Genomic DNA, 6,000 nt, shown 5'->3' on the forward strand with positions numbered 1-6,000 from the left:
CTCACTGCAGGGTTTGTGTTCTCTGTGGGGCTACTTTTGCCCTGTTGGTAGCCTTTGAGACTCTGGTATTCTACTTCTCCATATAATGAGATGAATGTCCAATTTGTAAGCTTCACACACCTAAATTTAAGCAACGGCATGTGCCTTACACCTGCCAGCATACACACACTAGCATTATTCTGATCTTTATCTTCTTAAATTTAACAGCTATATCACCCAGAGAAGCACTAAGATGGTTTTTGGTTTAGCTTTTCTTCCCAAACCTGGTGAGGGAACACCAATGCGTTTGAGAGAACACTTCCAAGTAAGCCTAAGGGGCTATGTTAGTGGTAATTCAAGTCTTTGATGAGCAGATAATTGCAACTCTGATAATTAGCTTTCGGTTTTAAAATTTCCGTTTGCATTGTTTATGTTTGCTCCATCAGTTCTCAGCTAAAAATTAAATACTTCTGGTACTTCATTACTCCTGACCTTCTCACGCTAATGGTTTTGAGTGGAGAACATTAGAAGTTGGGTTAAGTTTAAAAGGAGAAGAAACTGCTTGAAGCAGCATTAGAGAATTAAGAGCATTATACTTTTAAAATTCAGTCCTATGTAGTTCATGCTGCTGCTGTTTTCTGACTCTAACTAGAATGCTTATATGAATAAGGCTGCTGGATTGTACCCTCAGAACTTAGATAGGGGAACGCAACTCCTGGTCTACCTGTCCTTATATGGCCTTCACAGGCCATTCAGATTTTGCAGAATTTCAGCTTTCTAGGCTGCTTCAGTCTGTGCCAGTAGTTTAAAGGTTGCGAATCGCCCTCATTTATCTCAAAAAGGCATTAAATTTGAAGCCTGGCAATGACACTTCAAATGTCAGCCTTGTTCATTTTCCCAGAAACTTCTAGCCAGTCTGCTTATTCATTAGTGTGGGCTAGAGGGGTGGGAACAGCTGCAGCCTATCAGGCTGAAATAGTGCCTTGCTATTAATGGTCTACCCAGCACGCTGCCATTTCTCTGATTCAGCCCCTTGGCCCACCCTCTGGCTGAGTCCTTGCCCAAGAGAAAGGCATACATGGAGAGAAACAAGAGTGGGAAAAAAAAGGCCATTTCTGTGGTGTTTTCTCGTTTTGATTATTGATAGCAGCAACGTGCTGCTTTCCAGAGTTCTTTTTTCCCTCAGCTACTTTTGCCTTTGCTATTGCAAAAAGAAAGCAGAATCGGGGGGGGGGGGGACGGTGTGTGTGTGTGTGGGGGTGCGTCAGATAACTAAGGGTGGTGATACCTGGGCAAATGGAGATAGGAAGGGATACAGGCACCAAGCTGGGCCTGGGAAAACCAGGTATTTCTGCATTTTGCTTAATACCAGTTTAACATCACTCAAAATCACAGCTGCCTGCATGGCCTGAAAGCACTCTGGGGTGAGCTGGGTGGTGGCAGCTTGAATGGTTTCAGGCTGCAGAAGGAATTGAATCCAGACCTCTCGCTACTTGGGGTACAAAGTCCTTCTCCTGCCCTCGGGTTTTAAAAGATGAGAGTTAACCCGAACGCTGTTCTTTTAAAGGCTTGATACTCGTGTGACTCTTTAAAGGGAAGTTGGTCCTTGGTGCAGTCTCCCTCTCAAAACTCTGTGCTAAGCACCTAGCCCTGGGCAGCAGGGAGACTTCAGACATTTCTTGGTCTTTGGCTTTTCTTATCGCCTGGCTGTGAGAGACTCTTCCAAGTAGCGTACAGGGTTTTGGGTGAATTTTGAGGTGCCTATGATTCTTCAGGCAGTGCCCAAGTGCCTGCTGCAGAGGCGTGGGCTTGCTGGTGTACGGGAGGCAGGAGATGCTGTGCGTACCTGTGTCCTTTATTGGACCTGGCTTCTGTCATATCCTCAGGTTGCAGCTGACCCTCTCTGCACACTTGGGCTGCTGGCTCTCATCAACAGGAGACACACAGTTGTTCAAAGGTAAAATATAATGATCTTACCCTCGCAACTGTGGCTTCAAAGAAAAGCTTTTAAGCTTTTGTTCCAGTGTCCAAGAAGACGTGTCTCACATGGAAGAAAATCAGTAAGGAGTTCAAGAGCACTTTTTCCTTTCATTTTTGGCATTTCCACTTTTCTTAGACTTAGCTGCCTTGTTATTTCTGTTCAGCAGCCCAGTGTCACAATAATTGGGCGTGCAAATATTGCAAACTGCACACAAATACTTGTCTCCAAGTGAATAATGTTTTTGTAGTTACCTCTCTGTTTCTTGTACGTGTTCATATAACCAAAAGCTTTCTGTTAACACCAGCTGCTTCAAAAATTTATTTTGACCAAAGACTTAATGTAACTGACAATATCTGTTTAAGATGATCCATAGTTTTCGAAAGTGCAGAAGACAAAAGATGTGTAGAAAATCCTTCCTGGGGGCCTCCAGGGCAGATTCCCGCAGAGGCTGTTGATGTATTTGAGATGTCACAGCTCCCTCCAGTGGGAAGATGCGGCAGCGGACTACTGCCTGGAGGAGGTTTCTGCAGACATCAAGCCAAAGCCTCCAAACCTCAAAAAGAGAATGTTCAAACCACCTCCCCCCCGCCCCGCCAGTACAGTACCTGATTCTCCCTTCTCTCCTCACAATATAATAATATTTGAACCAAAGATTTGTGTAAAAGCTGAGAAAATTAACCTACACAGACCAGGTTTTCAAACAGACTCAAACCAGTTATTTCCTGTTGACTACCATGTAAACACAGTTGTTCGTGTTGAGTAGCATGGCATGGCTCATGAAACCGCAACGTATGAGCTATGCTAGGATAAGGAAGGTTCCCTGTATTAACATCCTGCAAGTATCATTTTCCAACATCAAATAACTACAGCAAGTACAAAATACGTCATTCATTTGAACATAAGTGAGTTTGTGTAGGTTTGCTTTCACAACACAGATTACTGGTGGTTTTGAACTCTACAGGAACTGGTGCCTCCTTTTATGCATTTTCAAGTGTGACATTGGATGAAGCCATGCCTATGTGAATGACAAAGTCTAGCCCAGGCTAAGGAACAGATCCAGAATGGGAATGGGTTCTTTCTTTCCAAGAACCCAAAAACATAGAACAATTATTTGGGGAGATCTCCAGTATTTCTAATCCTGGGTGTAATTTTTTGTGTGACTCACTTTCGTATCCCAGAAATCTTTGTGGCTTCTGGGGAGATGATGTCTTGTGACATATGCGTTTTCTAAATATCTTAATTTTCCCAAATAGTGTAAACCCCACCTATATTAATAATTTTTAGATTGATAATTTAATACTATTATATTGATAATTTGATATGAGAAGAAAAGTAATTAATGGAGTTTAATGCAGTTCATTACTACTCCTTTCCAACCAACTTCTGCTTACATTACTGACTATATTAATTAGTGATTCAAGCTGTAGGTTTAAAAATGGGCTTGCAGGTAATGGATGGTGCTGGCAAACCAAGGAATAGACTCAGCATGCTGGTTATAGCTAGGTGGTGGCTCAGCCCATGAGAATCTGCATTAGATACAATGGTATCAGCATCTGGAGACACAACAGCAGCACTACATAAATCACGTGCGTTGTTATATGTTCTCAAGGTGCACAAGATGTTGCCTGGCAACTGCATGTCTGCCAGCTCAGCAAAGTTAAGTGTTTTTAATTATGTCCCTGTGACACTGCATGACCACAGAATTAAGAACACTGACTCTGCCTGATTGCCTTAGAAGTGACATTTATTAAAAAATAAAGCTCTTTTTCCCAATCATCAATATGCCTTGGTTCAATCAAGCATTCTGTGCTTCTGATGTTGTTCCTAAGCACACATTACAGTATTGCAGTTCAAGGATGATTATGCAGAATCAGTTTTCTTTTCCTTGAATATTTCAGGATTTATAGGATTTATAAATCATCCTTCACATAGTCAGGGGATGCTGCTCCTTCTTTTTTCTTTATCAGTTTGTGCTTACATTTCTGGACCCACAGAGACAAGGAATTTGGGCTGTTTTGCTCTCCAACGACTTGGACCTTTAGCCTGTGTAAGGAAAGCCGTTAATACACAGACTGTCTTGACACATATCAGTAGTTTACAACACACTTCATCTGGATTTATGTAAGCTAAGTACACCTGAAAAATTAGATCCCATATATACTATATTCCCAGGTTTCTGTAAACTATAACTACTACACTATATCTTAAAAAGACTGATAGTGGAACACATTAGTAAAACACTTTTAAAAATCACAGCTCTGATGCGCACTCTAATCCATGGTCTTCAGTGCACTAGCCTCTGTGAAGAGCATATGCAGAGAAGAAATTGTAAATCTCATGAATCTTTGCAAGCTCAGCTTCAGCAGGAAAGGTGTCAACAATCCGCTGAAGCACACTGTCTGGGACATCCTGCAGGTGGGTGCCACTCCTCTAGTCAAGCCCACTTCCATGGAGTGAATTAGGAGTAGCTCTCCTGTTTCAGGGATGGATACTCTAACCAGAAGCTGGGTGTCACAATTTCACATCTCTGTTGTGTGGAAACATTCCTATTTGAAGGCCTTAAATAAACTCTGAGACAGCCTTTTGGACTGGACCTCTGAAGAGACTTAAGGAAATGCCTAGTTCCTCACAGGTAAGAAATCTCAGATACATGTGGAAATTCAGCTACAACAAAAAAGAATTTTTGAGTTGCGTGGGCAAGTTTCTAGTGAGGCAAGGTGCCTCCAGCGTTACTAACCAGCTTCTGCAGGGTTCTTTGAATTGAATTCTTGGACGCAGGTATTCAGTTCTACCTTATTTCTATATTTTATCAAAACCCTAGTCAATTTTATTATATTATTTTATTTTATTTTATTTTATTTATTTTATTTTATGTCTTAATACATGGGCCTAAGTCCCCAATGCAACTGTGCTCTTTTGATGTTTTTACACCTAATTGCCTATTGAGGAATCTTCAAGTAATAACGGAGTGCTAGATCACTTCTAAGAAAATAGCCCTGGAAGATCATCTAAGAAAGGGTGGTATTAATAATTTTCCCTCATGTCATACTCAGCTCTGTACAGTTTTTTCACTGTATGGTTACATGAGAACAAAGGCCAGATTTTTCTCAGGCACTAGTGCAGCATATTCAGAATTTTGAAAACTAATTTCATATTACAGGTTTTTTCCTTCTATGTGTATGGAGTTCTCACCTAATTTTATAAAATGTAAGAAATGCACTGAGCTTACTATGTCCATGAATATATACAGTATTAAACTCAGCACTGGAACAGATTGCCCAGGAAGGTTGTGACATGTCCATCCTCAAAGATATTTAAAAGCTGTCTGGCCATGGTCCTGGGAAACTGGCTACAGGTGGCCCTGCTGGAGCAGGGAGGTTGGACCAGATGACCTCTAGAGATGCCTTCCAACCTCAACCATATTGTGACTCTGTGAAACATATAGTGAAGGGAAACTAATCAGAAGACTCAATTGCTACCTGCCTCTCCCTCTTCCCTTCCCCCAAATCTTCTCGGCTAACTTGAAAGTACCTACAGAGAAAAAAAGATCCATCTCAAACCCCATGGCAATACGACATGACTCAGAAGTTGGCAAGTTTAGCTTGCAGAGCAGAGTGAAGAGACAGTTCTTAACTCTAGAGCCTTATGGGCAGCTCCCAAGCAGTCTCAGTGAGCTGGGGGACTGGCAGCTGATGCATCCCATCTGAGCAGTCAGGACAGTGTAGGAGAGAACCATGTAGCACAAGAATTTTTGTCTTGTTGGAGAGTTCCTTGTTTTAAAATTGTGTTAATCTGGGGGGACTTTATATCTCTTTTCATAAAGAGAATTGTGAAGGATTCATACAGAGTTATCAGCACACTTCAGAAGTTGTCTTTCAGATACATCAAATTGGCCCAGTGTAAGATTTTAGTCCTTACAAATCAATCACTGCAGTGCCTAATGCCAAATGCAGTCTCGGCTGTTCATTTCTCTTTTATAGTGCACGGGGAGAAGCGACTACCTAGAAAATACTGTGTGCTGTGTGGGAGCTGCTTTGTGT

Source organism: Leptosomus discolor, chromosome 1 (genome assembly GCF_034619465.1).
Source record: "Leptosomus discolor isolate bLepDis1 chromosome 1, bLepDis1.hap2, whole genome shotgun sequence".
Taxonomy (NCBI): Eukaryota; Metazoa; Chordata; class Aves; order Leptosomiformes; family Leptosomidae; genus Leptosomus; species Leptosomus discolor.